The sequence below is a fragment of the Lissotriton vulgaris genome, unplaced genomic scaffold (genome assembly GCF_964263255.1).
Source record: "Lissotriton vulgaris unplaced genomic scaffold, aLisVul1.2 SCAFFOLD_720, whole genome shotgun sequence".
NCBI lineage: Eukaryota > Metazoa > Chordata > Amphibia > Caudata > Salamandridae > Lissotriton > Lissotriton vulgaris.
The window spans coordinates 886,284-914,108 of NW_028252060.1; the positions used below are offsets into that span (position 1 = coordinate 886,284).

Here is a 27,825-nt window from a genome sequence, read left to right on the forward strand (position 1 = left end):
CTGACATCAGGTCAAGCCTCGGAGAGAATATAGAATGTATTAGTCCTAAGCTGGAGACGAACTGACAAGGGTCTGTTCTCTAACAGTTCGAAAGCAACTCCTGGTTCCCCTAAAAATTAACCCTTTTTAAACGAGAAAATACATATTAAAAAGTCAGTCTTCATTAAAAGAACCAAATGTTGCACTGCTCAGCCAATCCCAATACAGAATTAAGTGCAATAATACAAACGCCATCCCCTTAAAGTAGAAGGATTGGAGTCCTCTTGATTTAATGTCCTCGGATGTGACCATGCAAATCTAGTTGCATACCAAAAAAAATCGGGCTGCTATAATGAAAAGAGCTACTGAAATACAGATAGCAAAGACTGAAATAAAGACCTTTAAGAGTTACATTTGGCAAGAAAGCTTCCTCCTCTAGGAGTTTGAAAACCGCATATGAACAGAGAGCATTTCATTAACCTTTTAAGTGTGGGTGTCGGCTATTGGCTGACAATAGGGAGGTATTTAAAGGCCCCTCTGGTGCTCCTTTATTTTATTTTTGTTAGATCATCCTGCTCGGGAAGGGGTGTTCATTTAAAAACATGCAGCCATCTTAAATGGTCTAAAGGGTCTATCCATCAACAATGAAAAGTGTTGTGCAGGCTAAACCCAGCCAAAATACATCCTACTCAAGACCACAGGAGAATTCCCAAGGCATTCACTGGTTACAAGCAGTCACCATCCCAAGTTTAGATTTGGGTATGCAGGCCCTAAAAGAATCTAGATGGAGGAAGACAAACTGGTGTTACATTATCTAGGCGGCTGTGACCTAATCTTCTGCTCCTACGAAAACATTTATCCTGTTTTATTCAAGAATTTGCATATGCTGGATTTGTCACTCTTGGGTTGGCCACAGCAAACAGAGGGGCCACCCATGGCATGCCCTGATTACAGGCAACCTAGGTGCATGCTCTGTAGAATCTATTTCAGCTTGACCGAGGAGTATCTCGTTAGAGGTAGCTGGTTACATTCTCAGTTAGCTTGCACTGGCGAAACAGGAACAGACTATAGAATGCATTGGTTACCGACAGAGTAAATGACATGCTTGAGTTAATCTTCTACGTTTGCCTTTGTTGGGTGTAGCTATTCATCATGTAAAAAAGTGGATAGTGCGATTGTGCTTTCTTAGGTAACATAGAATGTGGTCTTTACTGCCTTCCTGAATTTCAGATGGTCTTGGATTTTACTCGTGCTTGCTGAATGTGAGGTCCATCATTTTGCCACTTGTACTGAAAATTGTTTAATTAATGCTATTTTTGTAAGGGAATGTGCAGGAAAAGGGTTATTGTTCCGTTCAGTTCTTTGTGTATTGTTAGCACTTAGCTTGGAAGAAGAACAGATCTTTGCCTTGGGTGGGCATGTGAACACTCCCTAGTGGCCTGGATGCCGAGCTTCTGGTTAGACGGAGTCAGTGAATCGCTTGGGTCACAAGCGTGATGATCCATGGGGAAACATGTAGGAGCTGTCTTGCTTCAGTGTTTTGAATACTTTCAATTTACAAAACTGGAAGATCTCTACTCCTAAAATAAGGGTGCAAGTGTCTTGTAACTTCTGGCTACAAGTGCGAGAAGATGAGTTGTAGTGTACACATGATGTAATGTGGGTGTAAAGGGGAATGTTACTAATTCTAGGTAGTTGTTCGGTATCTTTCCTCCTACGAAGGCAGCGGATATACTTAGTGAGATATCTTTGAAGATGTGTGTGCCACTGATCAATCTTAATCACACTTGCATGTCATCACCATATTGTAAGTGACTAAAAATTAAAAAGTTCTAATCCGGCGTCACCAAGGTCTAAAGTAAATGTCAAAAAGAATTGGTGACCAGCATGAGTCCTGTGGTACTCCACACAGGACTAGGAGCGATAAGGATCTGGTATAATAGGTTAGGAAAGACCCAGGCTGCCTCAGAGCTGCATTAGCGATATATTCCAAACATATTTCAACACACTCAATAACTGCAAGCCAGTTGATCAGGATCTTAAGTTTGGCCATGTTTAAAGCCGCAGATAGGTCGAATATAAGCCTTTTTTCATGGTTTATGGTTGGTTGCCTGCTTCTCATCAGCTGCAGACATTGGAGTGCCTTCAGTCCTGTACCCTGAACAAAACCCTAACTGGAACCAATTTAGATTGTTGTGAATGTCCAGGTGACTGGTTACCAGATAAATGTTGGTTTACGGGGCCTATTGCAAATTGCCTAGGAATTTGAAACCCTGCATTACAGCCTGTATAACCTGTGCGGATGATTGAGTTCCCTTGAGTTAAGGAAGTTTAGCCGATGAATATAGTTGAGTCTCAAAATATAAAATCACACAGTGCAATATAACAATTTACAGAGAACTGTTTATTATATTGCTATACTACTGTTGGGACTATCTGGTGGCATTCACAAACTAGTCCACTTCTGGCCCCATGTTTTATCATGTCACAGCAGCTCATGCTGACGTTGTATGATACAAATATGTATTGGTCATGTCTGTGTAGTAGGTTTTAGTGTTTCTCTGTAACTTTGGATAAGCAAAGCTCTCGAAGTACCACTTACGATTCTGTGTCTCTACTTTGTATGATGCCATTTTTTTAATTGACAGATTTAATTTCCTGTGTCTGAAATGCTTGGGCTTGGAAACGGGCGCCGAGGGATGAAGTCCCCTCCTCTCCTGGTGGCCGTGCTGCTGGCATGTGTGCTCGTTCTCGGAATCAATTACTGGATCTCAAGCTCTCGCAGTATTGAATTGCAGGTAGGAACACTACAATCTTTATACAGTCCGCTTTTGTGTGTCTATAATGCAGTTTCTCAAATCCACATTCAGCTTATTTTTGCATGCTTTTGCACTTTCGGTTTCTGTTGGGGCTGATTATGGGAAATACACGCAATATAACCTTGATTTTTACATGCCGATCTTTTTCTTACAATACAAACATGCAACAATGTTTCATATGGGGGAAAACAGTTTCAACACAGGCTAATAAAAAAGAAAAAAGATAGGTCAGTGTTTATTCTAAAATCTAACCCCAGCCCAAAAGTTACAGGTGTTCTAGTATTCTTCATAAACCAGGGCCACTGGAATTATGCCATTGTGTAGCCGCAGCGTTTTCATATAATTAAGAATGTTCCACATAATTAATCATCTGCTGTATCCTCTGCAGATTTTTAGCTCAAACGGTCCAAAAATGACTAAAAACGTAGCTGCGCACATTGTTACCTAGAGGACAGCTCGTTGCAAAGGTTGACTTGTCACATTTCTGTTGCTTATTACAGTCGGCACCTTGCCCCTCCCCCCCCCCCCATCCCCCCCAGCTTACCTAAATCACAGATAGCTTAGCTGCCTCACACTAATTATGTGTTTTTTATGTGGTCAGAAGGGGTGAGAGCTCATTTTCTACATTGATCAAGCCAGGGACCATCGGATGAAAGATAAACGTATTGTAGGCTTCTTGGGAGCAAAAGGAGGACAAAGCATTGCAGAAAAGACTATCTCTATATGGTTAGTCATCTGCATTCAAATATGCTGCATGCTAGCTAAAAAGCTGTCACATTAAGGATTAAGGGCTTGTTTTACTCAAGCCAAGACTCCTGCTACAGCTCTAGCACAAGGAGGCTTTTCCTGGATATCTGTCAGGCTGTTGCCTTGACTTTCACGTCTGCTGGTATTGTCATTTTGCCCATTTGGTCCTGCAGTACATTTGGGTCTGATCCGTTCCACAGACCCTCCTTCAGGTACTATTGAGATATCTATTCATGAGATAAGGAATCTGTGGTTAGACGTATCACAAATTACTTACCTTCAGCAACGCTCTTTCTGATGTATACCATATGAACAGATTCATCACCACCCTCCCACCTCTACGTTCAGTGAAATGGACTCTTCCATCTGAAAAGGTCCCTACCTGGAGATCTGCACAATGTTCAGGCCGATTTGCCAATGGCCTCTTCGTCTGAGGACACGTGGAAGCCTTCGAAAATAGCGGATGTTCGCTCCTCTGAGTGGTGTTGGAAGTGACCAGCAGGACCACATATAGAGTTGCATGACTCCACCTATGGCGAGCAGGCGCACTGCTTTTGAGTTTCTAGATCGAGTTGGACTCCTGGGGTAATATTCACAAGATGAGGAATCTGCGATTAGATGGAGTATCCACCAAAAAGAGTGTTAAAGAAGTTAAGTAATTGGTTCTTCTAAACACAATCTCCTATTAAGGCGTGAGGGCTTCCCAACAGTAGGCCACCTAACCCACTAAGAACAGACATTGAATGTTTGGAAACCGTTTTTGATAACTGAGGCAGATTTTTCGTGTGTCCTATTTGAAGTGCCTTGACAAGTACACCTTACTAGATTGTTAGTTTCATCTATTTATCATGGTGCTTTCCAATGATGTTCACTGATCGGTATTGAAAGGAAGCATTTCTCATTAAAGCAGCGTTCACTAAATATTTCAAAATAAATCTTTTACTGGTCAGTGGAAAATTCTGTTTTTGCTGGTAAAAGGGACACTGCAGGCTTCAGGATTTTATTCAGAGCCCACCCTAGTTGGTTGGAGTGCAACCAACAACTTTCTATGAAAACAAATAATTAAAAGAAAAGTAAAGGACTACAAATACAATATTTATGTAACTTAACGGGGAAAAAATGAGTGCGCTTTTGCATATTATTTCTTTTTTCATGTGAACTTCATCCTCTCGCCAAGCCAAAAACAAGAGAAATGCAAGATCACTCCAATAACAGCTGCAAACTTTGGCATTAAAGAACGTAGCTTAAACAGCTAATTGTTGTAATGATTTTCAAGAGGTTGGGGTGTAGATGGAGATGCGGCTAAGTTTTGGTAAGGTGGCACACAGGTAGGTAAGCCCCGTTGAAATAGTTAATTTTATGGTTTGACGGTCCGAAATTTCAGATTGTCTAACCTATAGGTATTCTTGCTTTATTTGCCTGAAAAGGACAGCTTGCAGCAAGAATCTTGTAGATTATATAGCATAGCCTAAACCAAATTCTATAGTGATAGGTAAGCTGGTGAAAATGGAACAAATGAGACTGATGTGGTAAGATTCTTCAGTGGCATGGCATAAGATGTGGGTTGCAGAATGGTGTTAAGCGAGGCAGTTTAGGAGGACAGTCCAAGGTCTTGCGTTCCACATCGCTTCTTCTCGTCTCTTGATTGTTTTCTCCTGTCTGCTTTCATCCTCGAGGAATAGTAGGCAGTCCCTTCCTCCCGGTCTGTTTCTAGATGTGTGATTGGTTAAGTTTATTTAGAGCAATTTTAATCCTGCATATTCTCTATTTTTTTTTTTTTAACTACTCTGGTTCCCAACAGGACTAGCGCCTCCTAGGGTGTGGTCCTTACCATGTACTGAAGTCTTTTTCATCTACCAAGGCATGTTAAGAGGAAGTATAATCCACATGAGCCACCGGTAGATCCAAGAAGACAAGGGTATAAAAATTAACATGCAAAAGTGTCCTATTAGGTATTGTCCGAGGACGTTCGCAAGTTGGTGAGTAGCATATGTGCATACCCCACTAAAAAAGCGACCAGATGTGTTCATCTGTAAGAAATTGCTTATATGATTGTACAGGGAATAGAACCATTCTAAAATAAGAGGCTTGTAAAGGTGACATTACTGTACTCATGATGTTTTTGTGCCAATAATTGATTTGACAACAAAGTAACCCAACCGAGCATGTGCATCCATTAGTCTTTTGTCATATTAAATGCCAACAACATTAGTTCTCCTTGTGAAGTTTTTGTAATGAACCGTGACATGTAGCACTGGAAAGATGCTGCTAGTGGCAATTAATTAGTTCCTATAAATAAACTAAACTGGCAACAGAATTAAAAAGCAAAGAACACATTTGTGATAGCTTTCAAATGTGGTTTCTACCAGTCTATTACAGAGAATTGACTTCATTCCTCCAGTGAAGTGGGCTAGCGTATTATAGGCGCATGTTACGAAACAAATACAATCTTGTGGATCCACATGGTGAGAATATCAGATATGGAAGACAAAGTTAATTGTATGTAGACAATAAATCAGAAGGCACAATGCAAGTACACCAGATGCAAAGAAACGTACCTGAACCAAAATGCCAAAGATAACTTTGTAATGGTTGGCAGACCTGCGCTACAAGAGTAAGAATATCAGAGCATACATTGTGATTTTTTTTCCCCAAAGTCAACCACTCGCCCCTCGCTAATCCTAGGGAACGATAATTGCCCCAGTGAGGGTTGGAGTTACAGTGAAGGTGATAATAGTCTATGGAAAGGTATGTTTTTTTTGTAGCTAGACCAAAAAAAAAAGTTGTAGACTTATCTGAAAATATGCTGACACATTTCCACTTATATTTGCTTCAAATACATAATGTATCAGTTTAAGGCATCATATGATTTTGCTGTCACACAAAATATATATATTTTTTTTAAAACCGATTTTATTGGTTGCATGATAGGAGTAAATCAAGTAATCCTCCAATATCCAGAGGTAGTCACCAGGATAAATTATCGCAAGCTTTGACATGCAGACAGTTACAAAAGCAATAGACAGTCAAAGTAATATCCAACGAAATGCAGTACTGTACAACCCCCCCGCCCATCCTACCCCCAACTCCCCCCCTCCCTCCCGCCCGTGCTGTTGCTCACATCGTCCGTGCCGGGCTGGGCGCAAGGCAATGTCCGCCATACCATAGGCCATCCGGCCGTTAGAGTAGTTGTGCTGCGTCCTCATCAGGAAGTGGGTCCAGGTCCAGGCCCCTATAGTACGCCCACCGCTTCCATATTTTGTAGTGCTTTAGTGGGCACCCCCTTGCAACATACACAGGCTGTTCCAGACCCATACAAAAGTCCATTCCATTCTACCAAGCTATGAAGGAAGGGGCACGGGGCGCCTTCCAAGATCTCACAATGTCCCTTTTGGCCAGGGTCAAACCCAACAATAGCAAGTGGCGCTTATAGCAATTGCCCCCGACCCCCGCCAGCACGTGGAGGAGAGCCAATTTGGGGTCTTTCTGTAGCTCCCAGGCCAGAACCTCATTCAAACATCGAAACACTCTGTCCCAGAATCTCTGAAGTACCCTGCAGTCCCACACCGTGTGCAGTAGCGTCCCCACCTCTCTGTGGCACCTAAGACAATCAGGGGAAGCTATCGAACCCGCCCTCCAAAAGCGCCGTCTAGTGTAGTAAGTGCGATGGAGGTACCTGAATTGTATCAGTCGCAAGCGCGTGGAGATGGCTGCTCCCCTAGGTCCCTCTAACGCCTCTACCCAATCTTCCTCATCTAGCTCCCCAACATCCTGCTCCCACTGGGTCCTAAGATGGGCAAGGTCCGAAGCGCTGTGTCGCTCAAGGGTTTGGTATATACGGGATATATTTTTATCTGGCAGTTCTCCCATAAAGACCTTGGCCTCAATAGGGCTGAATTCTGGGACGTCTTCCACTCCCTGAAGATACGGGGCCAGAGCATGGCGGAATTGGAGGTATCTGTAGAATTGTGAGTGTGGCATTTCGAACTCCTCCCGCAACATGGCCAAGGACTTGAGTGCTCCCCCCGACAAGACATCACCCAATGTTGAGATGCCTATCGCATCCCATCCCCGGAAGCCCACCAGGGCAGCCAGCTGAGGCAATCTACCATTTTGCCACAGGGGGGTCTTCCAGCGTCGGAACATTCCATCAGCCAATCCTGCGCAGGGCCTGTCGCCAAATCCGAAAGACCACCTGTGTGACAAGCGGCAGAGATCTTCGAAGTGAGGCAGAGTACAGCAGCGTGTGAAGGGAGGCAGAGCCCATGAGGACGCGCTCCACCGCGTATGCAGGATCTCTCCTGTCTGCGTACCACCAGTCATTCAACACTAAAAGGTGGGAAGCCTGGTAATAGGACAGTAGGTCCGACGTAGCCAGGCCTCCGGTGTAGGTGGAGCGAAAGCAGGTCCGCAACGCAACCCGCACCGCGCCCCCCTCCCACAGAAAGCCGCTCAGCGCCGCATTCAGGCGCCGGAACCAAGTTTGCGGAACTAGTGCCAGGTGATTCTGTAATTGATATAGCAAGCGCGGGAGCGCGACCATTTTAAAAATAGCAGAACGGCCCTGAATTGAGAGCGGCATCCTGGCCCATGCCTTCAGATCTTCCCGTGTGCGGTCCCAGACTGGGGTAATATTGCGCTCCATGGCCACGGATGCATCCTCCGAGAGGTACACCCCCAGATACATCACTCCGGTTACAGCCACTTGGAGTCCACCGGCCCACTCACCAAGCAATTGCGGGCCTCCCAAAGTCTAGAGGGTGGACTTCCCGGGGTTCATAAAATGCCCAGATGTTTCCCCAAAAATCTGGAGGATCCGCACAATGCGGGGCCCCGATCTATCCAAGTCAGTGAGAAAAAACAGGACATCATCGGCATAGAGGGCTATCCTATCTGCCACTCCAGTCGACCACTAAAAGCCCCTCAACTGGGCGTCAATTCGCACCCATGCACCGAGGGGTTCCATTGAGAGTGCGAATAAGTACGGGTAGAGGGGGCACCCCTGTCGAGTACCCCGCTGTATACTGAAGGATCGGGAGATTCCGCCGCCCACGCGCACCGCCGCCGTGAGATCTGTATACAGGAGCCGTATATACGCCAAGAAGCGGGGACCTAAGTTCAGACGGCTCAAAAGGGCAAATAAGTATGTCCAGCTCAGAGAGTCGACTCACTATCCATATCCGCCAACAGCAGCGCAGCCCGCTCTCCCAGACCCGCCAAGCCGAGATCGCTACTTGGGCTCGCCTAATGTTATGCCGGGTGGCTCGCTGGGGCATGAAGCCGGCCTGGTCCGGATGGACCAGGTCCGTGATATGGGGCTTGAGCCTGTTGGCGAGGGCCTTCGCCAGAATTTTGTCCTCGGTGTTGAGCAGTGAGATAGGTCGGTAGGAGTCATGAATCTCAGGGGGCCTCCCCGTCTTCAAAACAACCACCACCTCTGAGTGTCTCCAGTCAGGGGGGAGCGTACCCCTCTCGCGTGCCTCCTCGATAACAGGCTGAAAGTGTGGGGACAGCTGTGTCGCATAGTGGCGGAAGAATTCGCTCTGGAACACGTTTGGACCCGGTGCCTTGCCTGGGTTCAATTCACCCAGGGCCGTAGCCAGCTCGTCGTCCGTCAGTGGCCGGTCCAGCGTGTCGCGCACCTCATCCGATACGGCTCTTGGTGGGAGGTCGTCTATACACCGCTGTACCATTTCGGCATTCAGGCACTCTCGGGGCGCATATAGATCCTCATAGTAGGATGCAAAGCTACCTGCAATCTCGCCGGGTTCCAAAATCGGACCCCCATCCGGGGCAACTATCTGGGGTAGGGGCTGTGCGTGCATGATGCCCTGACACAGGCGATGGAGCATTTTACAGGACTTGTCGCCCCATTGGTATATGCGGCTTCGTGTGGCCAGCCAAGCCTGGCGGGCCTCGTCCAGCAGTATCGAGGTATATTGCTGTTGCGCCAACACTAGTTGACGTCTCTCTCGTTCGCCGTCCGCCCCCCCCCCGACTCCTACGTTCTAGATCCTCCAATTCTGCCTCCCGCCGCACCAGGTCTCTCCGCTTTTCCGCCACAGAGCACCACGAAATATCAATGCCCCGCATAGTGGGCTTCATGGCCTCCCATAGAATTGCCGGGGAAGCCACCGTTCCAACATTGGTGGAAAGAAAGTGCGCAAGTCCGCAGGCAATGTGGGCGCGATAGGAAGGCTGCGTTAATTGCCAAGGCGACAGGCGCCACCTAAACGGCTGCCTGGAGTGCCCCGTGTCGAGCAATACAGAGATCGGGGAGTGGTCTGACAGCGCCCGAGGCAGGATCTCAGCCATCAGGAGCCTGTGGGCCATCGCCCGCGGAAGGAAGATATAGTCCAGGCACGAGAACGAGTCCCGCGCGGAGGAAAAGTATGTGTATTCTCTGCACGCCCCTCGTTTGTATCTCCAGGAGTCAATCCAATCCAATCCCATGACCATGGCCTTCAGTCGGGACACCTGCCCCTCCCTCCCAGTCGCCTCGCCTGCAGCAGCCACCTATCATGCGAGACATCCATGACATCGTTCCAATCCCCCCCCACAATAGAGAGAACTGCAGGCATATCAACCCATAGAGACATCAGCTTCTCCACCAGGGCCCACTGCAGCGGGGGCAGCGCATAAACACTACCAATAATGACGACCTCGCCACCGATCTCCCCCTGCACGGACACATACCTGCCCTGCGCATCTAGCCACGTGCGTCTATGGGTAAATGGGACTCTACGATGTATCAAAATGGCCACTCCCCGCGATCCCCTCGTGAACCCTGGGTGGAAGGCCTGTGTGGAAGGCCTGTGTGAAGCCATTGCGCTGAAGACATAACGCTCTAGTGCCCAACAGGTGGGTTTCCTGGAGTAATAGTATGTCCGTTCCCCTTCTTTTAGCCCAGGTAAACACAGCCCCTCTCTTCACCTTGTCCAATATTCCACGTACATTCCAACTTAGGATACGTGTCCCACAGGGACCTATCCGTGAACCCCCCAACATCCGAAGACATTTATGTAAAAGCATATACCTCAGATATGTCGCGCCCCTGGTATCAAGCACAGCAATCAGCACGGATCGAAAACGGCACATCTAGCACAGACCCTTCCCCTGATCCAGAACATCCCCAACACCCAACAGTCCCCCCTCCTTTATTGACTTTTGTTGCAATTAGTGTTGCAATATTTAGCAATGCCAAATGCTCAAACTTAATTACTGGGAGACCTATTGCATTGCAAATGCTTGTTGTGTATTTAGTAGTGTTTTTGAGTAGAGATAGAAAGATGGGGAATGGGTTAGAAAAGGTAGAAGTAGGAAGCTCCGACATCGTGAACACTTTTCCACCAATACCCACTACTCAGCTGTTAGCTGTACAAACTGAAGAGAAATGGACCAACGCCCGCCTGGAGAAATTTGCAGCTATCCCCCTTGAAGACACTCACAAAGCCATTATGGCCATCAAATCCGGATCCCCCTTCGACCCATGTCCCCCTTCTGTGCTCCACACCTTAGTAGAGGTGGTCAATCCCATCATCAACAGGATTATCAACACCTCCTTGGCCACAGGAGATATACCTAGTGATTGGAAGCTGGCAGCGGTTAAGCCTCTACAGAAGAAGGTACTGGCTGACCCCACCACCCTTTCCAATCTGCGTCCTATCTCCCTGCTCCCAGTGCTGTTCAAACTGGCGGAAAATTTTGCCAACATTCAACTAACGAACTTCCTGGAGGGGAATAACATTCTACACCCCAACCAGTCAGGGTTTCGATCATATCACTCTACTGAGTCAGCCCTACTTTTCACAGCAGAGACCCTAAGAGCAGCCATGGACCAGGGAAAAGAGGCCGTCCTAATCCTACTTGACCTGTCGGCAGCCTTCGATACGGTTTCACACCATATCTTAGTGAACCGGTTGGCTGCCGCAGGGGTAGGGGGACAAGCCCTGGTATGGCTTAGGAATTTCCTCAGCAACAGACGTCAGGTCACTGTGCTGGGCCCTTTCCAGTCGGAAGCAAAGGTCGTCAGCTCTGGGGTACCACAGGGCTCTAGCTTAAGCCCTGTACTTTTTAATCTGTACATGGTCCCACTTATGGAACTGATCGCATCTTTTAAGATCAGTACAATTTCTTATGCTGACGACACCCAGCTAATCCTGGTGCTGGACAGGGACAGGCCAGGTGCTGAAGAAAATCTAAAGGAATGCCTAACAGCGACATTCAACTGGATGACCAACAACCATTTGAAATGTAATGCCGGGAAGACAGAGATCATGCCATTTGGGAAACACAATCTGTTCTCCCCAAAGAGGTGTTGGCCTGCTGAAGCAGAAGCGCCACCCAACACCATCACATCGGCTCGGAACTTGGGTATCAAGTTCGACGACCAACTGTCTTTTAAAAATCAAGCAGTAACTATAGCTGGGACCTGCTTTCAGATTATAAAGGCACTAAGGAAATTCTTCGATCTCCTCCCGCTGCCAGCCAGAAAAACGGTGGCAGTGGCTTTAATTAACTCCAGGTTGGACTACTGCAACGGCCTGTATGCTGGAGCTAACAAGTCAGTCCTGCACCGACTGCAGATGGTCCAACATGCCACTGCGCGCCTAGTACTACGCTGGCCACGTAGATCCTCGGCCTCAGCGGCCCTGAAGGCGCTACATTGGCTGCCTATTAGTAAAAGGATCTTATTTAAGATACTTGTCATCACGTTCAGGGCGTTCCAACAGCAAGGACCTAAATACCTCTGCAACGGGTTTAAGAAATATCACCCCACCCGCTGTCTGAGATCTGCGAGCCAGAACTTGCTTACCATTCCTCACTTTAAGCTGACTACAAGAGGTGGCAGATCCCTCTTCTTTCTGGGCGCCAAGGCCTGGAATCAGTTACCACCCTCCCTAAGAGCATTATCCCAGGAGACCCACTTCAGGAAAGCATTAAAAACTTGGGTCTTCTCTTTAACTGATGTAGCCTGCAGAGCCTTGATCTAATAGTGTGATGTAATAGGGCATTCATCATCTTGCCCCCTACCCGTCCACCTGGGTTGGTTAAGCGCCAAGATACTCCCTGGAGTGATAGGAGCGCTATAGAAATGTGCTTTACATTACATTACATTACATTACAAGTTGTTATTGGTAGTAATGGACATGTGCACCTGTTAGTTGAGTGGATTGGCTAAAAAGGAGCGGGATGTTTGAAAAGTATGTTTTGTTGTTCACACTAGACACAAGATATAGGTTCCGAGACAAGGGTCGGGACAAGTGTTGAAGGAGGTATTTTCTTTTCCCCCAAGACTGAAATGAACATACATATGTATGTATGTATGTATGTATGTATGTATGTATGACCATAAAGTTTCAGTAGCATTCACAAACCTCTCGATAAACGCACCCATATGTAAGCAGAAGCACCAATATTTACAAGGTTAGATATACACATATAGCTTGTGTAGTATACACATTTTTTCCCTTTATATTAATATATTTGCTTATAACTTGAAGCATATCTCAATATACAATGACACATGTATAACGCTGTGTGGGTGTGTACTACGTGTCTCCATTTCTACATATTTGTATGTGTGTACTAATACAATCGCACACACAAATATGTAGAAAGTGAGATATGTAGTATTTTTATCTAAATATATTTTAATTCTTTCTTACAATCAGGCTTAAATACTTTGACTATTTTTATAGAAAATAGGCCTAAAGCCGTAAACACACGCTCCTTCACTTATGTAAATACGATGTATTTATTATCTACTATGACATATACATGTCATGCAAAATATATATTTATTTTTATATATAGATTTTTAACTTATTTTTGCTAAAATTAAAATACAATGCATGTTTACTGACCTACTCACAACTAGATCGAAATATGTTTATGATCATATAAATAACACACCCACACATGATCATTATACATATTATTAGTGATGCACTTGGAATAAATCCTTATGTATCTGCATCCAATTCATATGTGCATACTTGTAATAATAGTTACATGTTCAAACATAACCAATGACTGTGAAGACTGTTTGTATGTATTTATTAATTAATTTTTTTCTAAATCAAAATATATTGTCCTACACTTCTATTATAGTTATTTTTTTCTCTAATCATATTCACATATTCCACTCTGACCTGAATGCATAGGTCCAGAAAGCAGCGGAAACTTATAATCGGAAACTCTTTTCCGTATATATTTCTGTATACATTGAGATACTAAAGGATGTGATGTACATACATAAAAATCTTGTTATATAAGAACTAGTTTAGATTTAATAAAATATATATATATGTGTGTGTGTAGGGATAACAAAAGTCTCTTGATAAATATCTATCTGCGTGCATGGGTGTAGATTTGTTGATATAACACACACTCTGCATACATCAGAGATTTTAATCTCTTGTACATACTGTTGTGAGTATAGTGGCCATTTGGGCAAGAGCCAGCTCTTGGCTAATCTTCTGAGCCTGAGATGATTGCCAGTAGGTCTTATGTTTATGGGTGATGAATTCTATAATTTGTCTACTTGAACAGAGAACGATGTTTCACCCATGTTTTTTAATTTTTTTGCATGGAGGATTTTTGAAGCTGGGAGCCATTCTTGAGCGTAGGTTCCTTTGTTGTATGTATTTGATTTTTCTTCCTGATGAAGAGTGGTCCCTCGCCATGCATTGCTTTGTGGGTAATAAAAAGCACCTTGAAGTTGGATCTTGTGACAACCAGTAACCATAAAAGGGCATTCAAGGCAGGGATATGTGTGCTTGTGACTTTACAAATAGGAGTAATATGCTTATGGTTGATAAAGGTGAGTGTGATGTAGACCATTCGCATAATCTAGTTTTGATGGGACAAGACAATCGAGATGGTGGTTTGAACCTTATGGGGATCCCTAGGTACAGGAAGTTAAGTTGTAGCGTTTTCATTGCAAGAAAGCATGATTTCGCTACATTATCCACTTGGGCATTTATTGATCACTTGGCGCCCATGGTGATTCAGAGATTGCTTACCTCCTTAGATACTTTTGACTTTAGTCCTAGATCATCAGGCCATGAGCATAAGGGCCATTTATTTTCCAGTTGTCGTCGGTTAGTATTTCAGCTTTGGACAAATTCAGTTTGAGGCGGCTCCATGTCAGCTATTGGTCAACCACTGGGGGATCATGGAAGAATTTGGCTGTTTCAATGTCCTTGGGCTTTCCAATTTTAGACGTATCTGCATGTCATGTACCTAAGTGCAGCCGGTGAAGTCAAAACCATTGATCAGATCTTGTACTGATTTCTTCTAGATGTTGAAAAGCAAGGGTGAGATGATGTGCCATGAGGGACTCCTGCTTTAATGCTGTACGGTTTAGAGGGGAACATGGGAGAGTGGGTAATATTCTATTTTGTAGGTATGGTGTGGTCCAAACGAGAACTTTGCCCTCTAGTCTGACTTCCTCAAGTTCTTGGATTAGTATCATGAGCCAATGTGTCGGATGCAATTGAAAGTCCAAGAGAAGGACAGCAACCCAGTGCAGGTCTACTGTGTTTTAAAGGTAATCCCAGATTGAGGTTAGAGCAGATTGAGTGCCTCTTCCTGGGCAGAATCCAGTTTAGAAGTCAAAGTATGGCGTTGACTACAGTGAATTGTGATATCTGGGCGACATCTGCTCTTCTGCAGGAATGGTCCATTTACTATTATTCCGTAGCTTTCGGACTCTTGATTGTCCAGATTAGATATATGATTAATAACTGGTGTATGTATGACTAGAATGGCCACTGAAGTTGTTAACATGTTTTTGAAGATTTTCGGTGGATAATTGTCAAAGGGGCAGCAAATTAGCTGGATGGCTCGCTTTTGACAAGATCCAGAAATTCAGTTGGTGATGTTTCTTAGGAGTGTAGAGGCTGTGTTTTGCCTTCCCTTTTATGGTTTTGTTGCAGCCTATTTGGGGCTGTTTATATCTGTTGGTTAAGTAGGAATCCAATAGGTTTGCTTTAATTGTGTAATGATTTACCAGTTTGTCACAAGTCTTGAATTGGGTTATTGTATTGGTACACTTTGTATTATGGATCCAGTTGGAGTAGCATTTTTTTTTTTTTTTTTATTGTTGACATATATTCTGTTGTGTCTATGTAGGCGTATCTTGTCTTGAGAGTTTTTTATGAGACTGTTGGGTTAAAGATCAAAAACAAATTGCTAAGCTTCAACTCTGCATTCATCCAGGGGGTGTTTTTTTTTTCTTTTGGTATATGTATGTTTTCCAAGGAATTGAGAGAGAACCTCTTCCTGGAGCTATCCATAAAGTGATTGTACAGAATTTATTGTGACCACATGTGCGTTAGTAGTAAGCACGTTTTCTAGTTCCTCCAAATCCAGCTTGTTCCAAGGCTGATATGTAAAAGTGGGTTAGATTACTTTAGTTGGGGTGAGTGGCCGTATCTTGTGTTGGAAGGCAAGATGGTAGTGGTCTGGCCAGGTGACCAGAGTAGTCCTTTAGAATGTGACTAGGTGCAGGGTGGCGAAGATGACATCTAATGTGTCCTGCGATGTGTGTGGGATTAGGAATGACCTGTTGTAGGTTGTGTCTCTAGGCCAGTGGGGATGGTACTGGGGTGTAGAATAGTAAGTTGGTCAAACCTTATATTGAGGTCACAAAGGATGCTTTTTAGTACTTTGTAAGAAGGTTAGAGATTGTGTCAGATGTGTGTCTCAGAATGTTGCATTGCTTTGTGGAGGTCTGTAGAGAAGTATACAGTTGGATGAAAAGGTTGCATCTGAAAAGGAGGACCTCACAACCTTGAAAAGAAACATCCTCTGTTTTGGTGATATTTTTTGTTTCCTTATACAGACCCTCCAGGAAATTGCGGCATAAATTCGCAAATTTTGCGACACAAACATTTAAATTTTGCGGCATTATTGCGGCACTATATTTTACGCGTAATCATTCTTAGCCTCAAATCAATGAATCCTGTCTTAGCAGAGTATTCCACTTTGAAATAGGCATGTTTTAAAGTTTCTGCAGCTTTATGGAAGCACAGCTCCAATCCTATCCTCGTGGAAGGGGCCGTATTTCTCTGTGGGATGTTCCTCAACCCTTGTATGCACCCCTGCTAGGGTACAGCTGCCGCCCGGGTACATGAGGCATAACACCTGTTCATCAGACACCCTAGGGCGCAGAATCCTAGTGGGTGGAGAACTTCGTGGTAGTGGAGTACGTTTTCCACAGTCACTTAGGCATGAGGTAAAATTATACAAATATTACTTAGCAATGGTCTGATCAGAAATCACAACTTTGCCCCAGTCATCACAAAAGAATGCATAATGATATCCCTGAAAGGAAACTCTCACATATCCAAATTTATGCTTATTTTCAGTAAAGTAGCTGAGAAATTACTCCTTAATGGGAGTCTTGCCGCCCGTTGGGTGAAATAGGCAAACCGTCTATAAAGCAAACTCTGGCAAAGTGGCACTGGTTTAAACTATGCCCCGACTGATGAAGAGCCAAACTAGTCTCATCCATCAACCCTTCTATCTCTGCCAAAGACTCCTAAGGCTAGATAAATTCATGAAACTCCAAAGAGGTTACATTTATTTGCATCGAATTCAACTCTTCGGAATGATGTTCAAGAGTTGGTAGGTGTTTTCAAGCCTTCGAGAAGTTTTTAGCAGCGGAACTGACATATAGGGAACTGTGCAGAGGAGAACACAATGATATAACTGAAAAATGTGTATAATAAACTTATCAGTAGATTTTGCTTACTTGCTCCTTACTCCTTAGTGCTTTGGTTGAGAGGCAGACTGAGTTTAAGTTCATGCAATCTATTGTCTCTTCCAGTGAAGAACAAATATTAATTGTTAAAGCTCCGCCCCCTTCTGACCTCTTCCTACTGGGGCTGAGTGTTTGACATTGTTCAGTATTCCATCCATCATTTGTTCTTTTTTGAAGGCAGAAAGTATGCCAGGCTTAAAGAGAGATAATGCGTGCTATGCAGAATGTAGTGTGGCAGGCATAAAGTGAGCAGCTAGACATAATGTCAACCAGGGAGAAGGTTTGTGACGCTTAAGGTGCACCAGACCGAATGCGTGACAGGCAGAAAGTGCGCCGGACATAAAGTGTGCCAGGCTAAAGTGCACCAGATATAAGCTGTGCCTCTTGGAAGAGTGTGAGACCCTGGAAGTGGGCCGAGGTGTGGTACAGTTTGTAGTGGTGCAAAGTGGTGCAATCTGATTTCTGGTAACTGTGGTCCTGGTTTTAAAAAGAACACAGCCACTCCCGAGGCTCTCCTGTCCCTGAGGCATCCATCTGTCCATACTTCCTCGAGGCTTCCTGTTCATACTTCCTCGTGCTCTTCGTGCGCCTCGTGCTCCTTGTCCTCCTCATCTCTGTACTCCTTGAGGCCTCTCTCTCTCTCTGGCCTACCTTCCTCCCTCCTGTCCCCTCGTGCCCACCTCTCTGTCCTCACTGAGGGAAACCAAACAATGGCGAGGAGATCGACACTGAGATTAGAATGAGGCAGCAGTACACTTCTTTTTTTTTTTTTACACGGAAATCCCTGTTCATTTGACATGCCAGGCGTCGTGCATGAGTTTGTGTGAACAGACAAAGCACTAGATAATGCAACGTGGACAAAGCAGTCTTCTAGAACACAAACCAATCTGATTATATTGACTGTAATGTTCATTTAAGCAATTTGCATTAATGCCTTTGTACCTAGAAGCAATTTCACGTTAATGTTTCGTGCAAAGCTGACTGTCCTGGTATTATATCCAAATGCCTTTTAAATCCCAGAGCGTAGTTTATTAAGCTTGAGAGTCATACCTCCTGAATCCCTTGGCACCTACCGCAGTGATTCCTTTCAGTTTCACTCGGTTGGTATTCGAGCAGCTGGCACTCGAGCTGCCCTCTGAGGGAGTGGCTTCGCTCTCACGGCCGAGGGGCAGGTATCCCTCACTCACCACACATCAATTAGGTTAACATGAGCCCGGGCGTGCGGGTGTTGCTGGCTCTCATAACTGACAGGCACTTCACACATTTTAGCGTTATTTCAAAAGAAGCTGCGACATGAAAAACATGTCCCTTTCAACCTTACAAAAAGACCGCATTCCCCAAATTTCGCGGGTAGGTTTGTAAAAAGTGCGGCCTTTATACAAAACTGCCAATTTCGCGATTTTTGGGGGAAATCGCGAAATCCTGGAGGGTTTGCTTATATATGACCGCTAAGCCGCCTCCTAGTTTGCGCAAGTGATTTTTTGTCAGTTTGATATCCTGGTAGGTAGCTTCATACAATAGCAGTGCTATTTCTTCCCCCAACCATGTTTCATTTAATGAAAGTATGTCCGGGTCTGTGTCCATCAGTAGGTCAAATATTGTATTGTATTGTAATTGCATTTTATAGGGCCTACCCCTGACGAGGTGTCGAGCACTTTTTCGGCGAGTAGCACGCTACTCCGGGACCCATAGAGGATTAGTGTTGAATTAGTACAGTGAAACAAGCAAGTACATTTTAAGTGGTGGATAGGTTAGTTTTTTGTTTTACTTTTTTTAGTTATTAGTGTTTTTATTAATAGGCAGTCTAAGAAATGTTTTTGGGAGAGGGTGTGAATTTGTGTTGGCGAGGTTAGCTGTTGCAGGATAGACTGTACAGGGCTCGACAAATCTAAAAAATCTTACTTGACCTGCAGGTCGAGTGAGTAGACTTTTCTACTCGACCTAACAGCAATGCACTCGACCCACAAACTGATTGCATATGACTTTTTTTCAAAACATTTGCAGCGCCAACAACCCAAGAAAACGCTGGCCAACCAAATTAACAGCAAATTTTATTAATTTATCACCCAGTTACCTCCCTATGTGTGTATCAAAGTGATATCAAAGTTTTTCTAATACTACCCTTCTGAATGGATGCAAAGCGGTGGTGCAAACCCTAAGCAAACACAAAAATTCTCAGTACAATTTTAAGATGGTCTAAGCATTGGCATAGGCAATAGGTCTCGCCTTTGGGACCTTATAAGTGTTTAACGAAATGCAACAGTTGATGTTGTTGCACCAAGGATATTTATTTGTGGTGCAATAAATACTTATATTAGGTTCCAAAGGGAAGACTATGCTTGTAGGCACGGTTTGTTGGCCAGTGGTCAGTCAGTGAGCAAGCTCAAACCATTCGGGGGTCTCTGCAAGAAAAACAGTAAAATAATGGGGCAAAATTGTGCATTTGCAGCCCTTTATGTCAGCGAAACGAACTAATTTCTGAACATCTGCTACTCATAAGTTGCTTTGTGCAAGCTCACTCCTCAGTTAAGTCATGGAAATTTCCCAACTTTCACAACAAAACTCACTCAGACTGCCCTCAGAATTGACTTGCACAAATAATACTGCATTTGCTCCTCAGTGCACGTGTGCCATTTTAACAGTTTGCTCTCTCATATGGGACAGCTTTCATTTTGGCACTGGACTAAGAACAAACCAGTTGTTCCGAATTCCCAAGACAGGATCAAGGTGGACTTACATCACAGCATTGCACCAACAAGATTAACAAAAGAAAAGGAGGCCAGGACCAAGGTCCACTTACCCACCACAGACACATGGGATCACCAGCGGGCCAGCTGCAACACTGCTAATCCAGGCAGGCACGCATATTACAGTTAAAAGTCTCCGGTCAGGCACAGTCACATAATGGAAAATCCTGCTCCCTAATAACCAGCATGCAGCAAAAATAAAAGCTACCAGATCTCTCTGATCTGGACACAACCGTAATAATTCCCAAAACGTCCTCCTGGCATTCAGAAATAGGCACTGACAATACAATATACTCTAGTTTTAATGTGACATTGGGGGTCTAGCCTGTGGATTCTAGCAGCACAGCTGAGGCTGTGTTCCCTGCAATTAATTGTGCCATCTTTTTACGGAAACAACATCTACGATCATGTCGCTGAAGCTCACTCCCCCCTCCCACAAAAACCAATAACTCTGGGCCTAAACTTACTTTTTGGGGGGGAAACTGGGGCTGTGGTAATTAGCGGTCACACAATCCGTGAACAATCCACACCTTAGAGGTGATGAGTGACACTTACTTGCAAGCAAAATCAAGCAATGAAGGTGAGGGAAACATACAAATATTCACAAATTACAACATAGTAAATTCACCACACAATGTTCTAATGCAACTTGCATATATCTGTTTAGATGCTTTGTGGGTAAAACAGATATACAAAACAAAGTCAGACAAATGTTGCAAATTAGAGACTCGATGTTAATAAGATTTCGAACACTGCCTTTGGAGACTGTCTTCTCTGCAATCTTGCTTTTTTTCCTGTCATCTTTGGTTACCCCTGTCCTATTCCCCACTACTTGCAAGTACTTCCCACATTATCAGTTTTACAGTTGTGACAGCATAATGGCTGGAAAGCGCAATGCAGTCTGTCGTTACTACAAGAGAATTGTTGCTTCTAGGAACAAAATCCTCTCTATACAATCTCCAAAATAAATACTAACTGATCTACAGAGGAAACTGAGGAGCTGCCTTGGAACTATTTATCTGCAAATCACGGTGGTAAAATCACTCTTAGAAATAACATTTTAATATTGGGGTGGTTGCAGTACTTATTCTGGGTCTATGCTTCCAAATCACACAACAGAAGTGCTTAACTAAGTCATCACATGCCCCCACTGTTACAATAGGGCAGCAGTCACTCTGCTCCTAAAGGGGTGCCTGAAGAGTAACTAGATGGAATTGTACAGCTCTGTGTCTGATAGAGGAATAAGCAACGCAGGGAAGGGAGACGCTGAAAAATATTTAAACAGGCATGCGAGAAGAGCAAATAAGGCCAACATTAAGTGTGTGCGTGGTACACTGTGCATGAATAGCTCTGCAAGACCACGCACAAGCTGATGCAAAGCCTAATCACAGTAAAATTCTATGCAAATAAGGACAGCCTAATACATTACACTGCGTTTGAACACATCAAAAAGAGAATTAAAAAAACTGATTATGGGTACAAATTAAAAGAGCAGTAACAGCGAGTCCTGGAGCGAACGGATATCATGCCTGTGTGTCACCCAACCCAGCACCGTCAAACGCCATAGCCAACTATACGTGCAGACACTTTATTAGTCAAAGTCCGAGGCAGTGATCTGGCAAGAAGCTATGGCGCCACAAAATTAATTAAAGAGCTTTGCATTTTTGAAGATCGAAGGATATTGTAAGTCAAAATGTTACTGAACCTACGTTTTTTGGGGGACAGAAACTGTTTAACTCGTGTGGTGTAATTAGTCAAGTAAGCTACTGAGGATTCCAGATTCTTTGCACTTTCACCCAAAATCTAAGCTTGTGCAGGGTAATGAAAAAGTCCGATGCCTCAATTCGGGTCGAGGTCCTAAAACTCGTCAGTGACTACTGCATTTTGATACACCTGAAGTTGAAAAATAAGCATGTTTCATAGAAGGCTAGGAGACTCCCTTCTCTTGACCTGACCTGGAAAATGTGCAATTGGATATTCAAATTAAACGGCCCACAAGAGGTTTCTGCACATAAGGCCTGCAGCAAAACAATGTATAAAAACAGACTCGCCTCCAAATCGCCCTGCACGCTGTCCCGAATCCCGGCTCTACCGAAGAGAGCGTGGGTGGAGGAGTGCTGCGTCACTGCTTCACTTTAAGCAGCACAGTTTCTGGGGCAGGCCAGGGCCGTCATTGGTAGCGCTTTCGCGCGCTACAAGATTGACGGCCTTGGGACCCACAGAAACAATAGGCAGTGCACCACACCATCACCACTAAGTTAGGTGGTGCGTGCATGCTGCCCCCTAGAGCCCTCACCGCGCACCGCGTGCACTTGATACTAGAATGCCGTTGTTGCTGCCACTGTAATGCTGCCCCCTAGAGCCTTCACCTGCTACTGCAGTGCCAGATAAGCACTCGCCAGGCCGGTCAAGTAGGCCTTGAAACTGACTCGCCCTTCAGGAAATTCACTCGCATTTGCGAGCGGGCGAGTACATTTTGCGACCCCTGACTGTATTGTTTTTGTTTGTCATTACCTCCCTCCAAAAGACATAGACATTTTTGGGGGGTCTGCAAATGTTTATGGTGGTGAGTCTTGTTGAAGGGCAAGGGTTGGAGTGTAGAGTTGTCTGAAAGGTAGACTTGTGCGATAGACCAGGGGAGACAGTGTTCTGAAGAGTGTTGTGGTGGTGTTTACTTTTATGCATGTTCACTACAGAAGGTGTATGGGTTAAGGGTGGAGTAGGATGGTCTTGTTGTATGTTTCTAAATTCAGCAATGGATGATAGACGTGTGCGTGTTCTCGTGTTTGTGAGTTAATTGGTGTAGTTGTTGCATGTAGGGTGATATAGAGATGGCTTTAAATGTGTCTCATTTATGTTAGTATTCGAGGAAAAGTGGATCCCTGTAGATATGTTTGGATGGTTGGGTGTTTTTGAATGTGTGAGATTTTGTTCAGGTAAATTTTGTGTGCCTATTTGTTTTGTGGGTAAGTAATAACTGTTATTTTGGTACTGACTTGGGTTTTAGGATTGGAGCGTGAAGGACTAGTTAGTTGAGTATGTTGAAGGAGGAGGGTGGTATTGGTTGTGAGTAGGGTCTCTCTTTAGTGTGAGATTAGGTAAGCAACAATTTTGAGAGATGGTTGTAGGCTGTGAAGGGGTGATTTTGTCTCATTGTTGGAGGAGAGTGTTGAAAGATTGTTCTTGGTCTTGTGTGAGAAAAAGAGAATCTTTGTGTAGTAAAGCAATGTGAGAGATGGTTGAAAAAAGGGTTCTGAGGAGTTGCGAGGGCAAGGAGTGGAGAGGAATAAAATTGGGGCTAGAAGCACTAACCTTTGGCTAATGGTGGGCAGAATTGCACACATTCCAAAACTTACAATTAACACAAATACTGCTAAATAGCTCTAACAATGTACTTTGATTGTAGTCTAACACATGGGTACTCTCAAACATTTCCTCGGAGGCCAAAAAGTATGGTCAGTGGCATGCCAGAGGGCTGCATTGAAGACTGCAGGTGTAAGGCGGGTGTGAGGGGAAGCAAGGTATGTACTTGGTGTGGACAGCAAACCAAGCCTTCACATGGCTTCTGTCTGCCGTCCATGCTCTAACATAATTCGCCAAGAATTAAAGATAAAATATTAACTTTTGACATAAAACGAAAGAGATACTCATTTAGATAATTGCACAATGTGAAACCAGAAACCTTTGCTCCACAAAACTTTGGTCCCCACTTGACCAAATTGTGTGATGCTCGTATTTGCTTTATTTTCGCTTTGCCTCCTCTTTCTTTATTACCACGTAAGAGATCACCTTCAAATACATAGGTTTAGGGTGCGTGCTGTAAAAGCCTTCCCTTGTGTTTTAATTCAAGAAATTAGAATGTAGTTCCAATTATACTAACTTAGACCACACTGAGGGCGCACCTGACAAATGACTTGCCTCTTGGTTCACTTAATGCCATTGTTGTCAGAAAGGGGGATCAGGGGGCTGGAATGTTTCTAAGTTCATGTTTGACAATTTTCACTTCTAATAAAATCCTCTCAGTGCAGTGATTTAACCTGATGTGCTAAAGTGAAACACTTTAGCATGGTAATGAAATTCACTTTTTTTAATTTTGAAGAACGTTTCTTCTATTTTAACATGATTCGTATGAGAATCTTTTATTCTTTAAAATGATGATCCTCCCCAGTTTCCTGTAGGTCATCCAAAATACCCTGTTCTACCTCCCTCGAAGCTGGTTAGGGAACTGCAAAGCATTGCCACAAGGTTCCTTTGTAGAAATGCGAGACCGTGAATGTCTCTCTCCCACTGCCGGATCCCACCCTTTGTCGGGGGCATGGGCATGACGAATCTTTATCTATATTACCTAGCAACCCAACTGCTCATTCTACATGACTGGTTCAACGGCGGCTGGTCAGATCCAGTATTTAGGATCGAACATTGCCTGAATTCCCACAAATTCAAGCAATGTTGTACGGAGGTGCGGATGCCCAGAGCTCTACCGACAGTGACTCAAGCGGTCCTGCTGGCCTGACGCGCTGCCTTAAGTAAGTGGGACAACAAATTGACACAGCAAACACCTCTCTGGCAGGGTGTCTGTTATCTAGCTTAAGGAGGTTGGAGCTTTCGAGGAGTTCAGAGGATGGGGCCTTATTGATATTTCGCAATTGGGAGATGTGTGTGTTGGGGATCACACACGCTCATTCCAAGACCTACAGACCCATTACACTCTTCACCCTTCACAATTTTGCAAATATCTACAGCTACACCACACTCTCACCACATATTTATCGACCAGCAAAACACTTCCAGAGTTTAGCCCAGTGGAAGCACAGATCATGATGGGGGACTTAGGGAAATGGGGTGTATCACGGATATACTGTTTCTTAACCAACAATGGACCAGCAACGCAAGACTTGCTCAGACACCGATGGGAGTCTTGGCTGTGTCCCCCTCGAAGACTGGGACTGGTGTGATGCCTTGACGGCCCCTAAAACCATTACTACCTCAGCCAGGCTTCGCCTGGTCCAGCTGTAGTATCTCCACAGTGCTTACCTCACCCCTGGTCGCCTCTACAGGGCGGGACTACAACCCAACCCATCTTGCATGCGCTGTGGACTAGAACCAGCACATTTTTACCATATGATGTGGACATGCCCCCAATCTCACCCCACACTGGGAAACACTTGAATCTGAGCTTACGGACGTCCTGGGCTGGGAAGTGCCACACAACCCTCTGAACCTACTCCTGGGAGTTATAGACGGGCTAGACGGATCCAGGGGAGACAAAATCCTCCTGGGCACTGCCATCATGGTGGCCAAATGAAACCTTACCTCTCCATGGAAAAATCCTGTCGCCTAGAGTGTATCCAAATGGCACAAAAGCGTAGACGGTGCGAGCACAAGAAAAGCCACTATACGAAGCCAGGGGATGTCCAGCCGAGCACCAAAGGGTCTCGGGCAAATGATTGGGCTAGCTGGGGCAACAAAGTTTCTTGTCCTTCCTTGGATTGATAAGACAATGTGGTAAGGTATGGGTCACAATGTATGCTCACGCACAACAGAAACTGTCAACCACTGTGCCCAATTGCTTATTTGTGCTGTATTGTTCTCCCTGTTTTCTCAAAACTCAATAAAATTGATTATCAAAAAAAAAAGTGAAGGTGCTATTGCATGCTCATTCAACCACTTTCTAAACTTGCGTGCTCTGTCAGGTAAACAGCAGCACAGTGCTGCTGTTTAACAGGGGGACACGTATCACTGCCAGGAGTGCCGAATACACCCCCTCCACCCCATGTACATGAGTATCCCTAGTCTATTGGGTGCTAACACCTCAAGAAGTCAGCAAGGTGATTGGGAGGGGGGGCCGTTATGCAGAGGGAAACCGAGGCGGATAAAAGGGGAAAGCACTGAAACGAAGGAGCGCAGAACCATTAAATGGAGTATATATGGGGCATTTTGACATCACACAGGTTAAAAGTACAGCGGTAGAGAGAGGGGGTGGAAAAGGAGGGCGCAGAGTGGAGAATAAAGAGAGGCATTTAGAGGCTGTTGGAAAGGGGTGTTTTCCAGACCTAGCACGAACAAAATCAGTTGTTTGTGCAACAAGAGATCATAAAGCTAGCATGCTCATTGGGATCTAAATAACAGATTGCCTTTTACAAAAGTATGAAATGTATCGATGTAAAGCAATTTTACATTTGCACAGTAAAATAAGTTAGATAAGAATCGCATTCTCGCATTTGCAATCTTTTTATGGAATGAACCAAGTCATTCATTCCTAATACACAACACACTATGCGGAAGCCGCTTTGCTGGCAGTGAATTTCACCCCTGGGAGTCCCAGAGGAGATTCGGTAAAACCTGCAGAAGAACTGCCTCTTTAGGCCTCTTTATGGACCCAAAACGGCCCAGATGGTGTCGATTTTCATAAATCCCAGATAGCTGGCTGTGAATCTGATACAAGTTTATCGATTTGTTGCATGTAAAGGCTTGCAGCGTGCATGGCTCTTTTTGAATGATTTGCATGTGCATGCCAACGGCGGTATAGGGTCTGCATTTCTGCACGGTGTGTAAGCCGTTGGCGGATAACAAGTTTGATATTACTGTCCATCGGCACTATACTCTGTTCGGAAATCTCCACATTTATTCGCGCTGCAGCATCGACGCCTCTTGCCTCGCTAGGTTTTCTGTCCGCTTTGTGAGTCCCGCGCTAGTCAGGCATTATTGCTTGCTGGAACTTGTTCACTACACTTATTTCAGAGTCGGGTCATGGAGCTGGAGGGACGAATGAGACGAGCGGCTGCCGAGCGCGGTGCAGTTGAAATTAAAAAGTCTGAATTTGAGGAGAAACTGGCAAAGCAGAAGGGGCAGATTGAAGAGATTCACAATCTCCACATGGCGCAGCTCGAGTCTTCCAATGCGAAGTGCACGATTGAAAAGGTAAGCGGCTCCTTGAGTCTAATCCACGCTTTCTATATTTCAGAGTACTCTTGCTGTTAACAGAATACCAAACTGGAAAACGAATTAACAGGTATCCTCTAACAATAATTCTGGTGTTACCTTTATAAGGAAGTGTTAGACCTGTCTGGCTTTTTGCGTAGTCCCTCCAATTTATTATTTATTTTGTCCCCTTTTTGCCCCTCATACCCTTGATAATTTTTGTCCACTGACTTTTTCTAGGTGTTGGCCCAGGGGATAGGTGTTCTTTTTCCCCTCATAGTTTTTCACCTCCGGCCCAGAGGCCTGTTCTGACAGGAAAAGTTGGAACCACACAAAATGGTGGCTACCAACTGCCCTAACTGTCAAACTCAGAACTTGCCCATAGCCTAGCATAGGGCGTTCCAGAACCTTCTGGTCCATTCTGGACCACTGAGGGTCAGCCTATATAAGGCGGAATGCGATGCAGCCATTTTGTCTACCTGAGAGAGTCAGCTGGAGGACAGGCTATCCTGGCAGGTGTGGGGAGACTAGTGTAAGGGTTGATCTCCTGGACTGGGAAGCAGCCTAATTATTCCACTTCTCTACCTCTCCTGTGGGTTTCTTGACTTGTCCCCGCTGTGGAAGATTAAGGGAGACCCTGGGCGCCTGACTAACCCCTAGCTTGGGAATAGCGGGGACAAAGGAGAAGGAGAAGGAGACTGTAGTGCTGCGGTGCGCAGTCCTCTGCCCAGCAGAGAGAGGCTCTTTTTGAGCAGTGTTCAGTAGAGGTAGGGGTAAATCTTGTGACCCCCCCCTCCTCAGGCAGTAGCCATCTGTATCCTGCTACTAGCTGCCGTGACTT

At 44.8% G+C, this 27,825-nt stretch overlaps 1 long non-coding RNA gene across 1 annotated transcript in view; it reads left to right on the forward strand.

Annotated features, from left to right (window-relative positions):
* The window catches only part of LOC147662688 (uncharacterized), a 91,608-nt gene extending 64,623 nt beyond the window's left edge, over nt 1–26,985 (forward strand). Inside the window, exons 2-3 of the long non-coding RNA XR_015305509.1 lie at nt 2,628–2,777; nt 26,805–26,985. This is a non-coding gene — a long non-coding RNA (uncharacterized LOC147662688). The remainder of the gene's footprint in view (nt 1–2,627; nt 2,778–26,804) is intronic.
* The last annotated feature ends 840 nt before the right edge of the window (nt 26,986–27,825 follow it).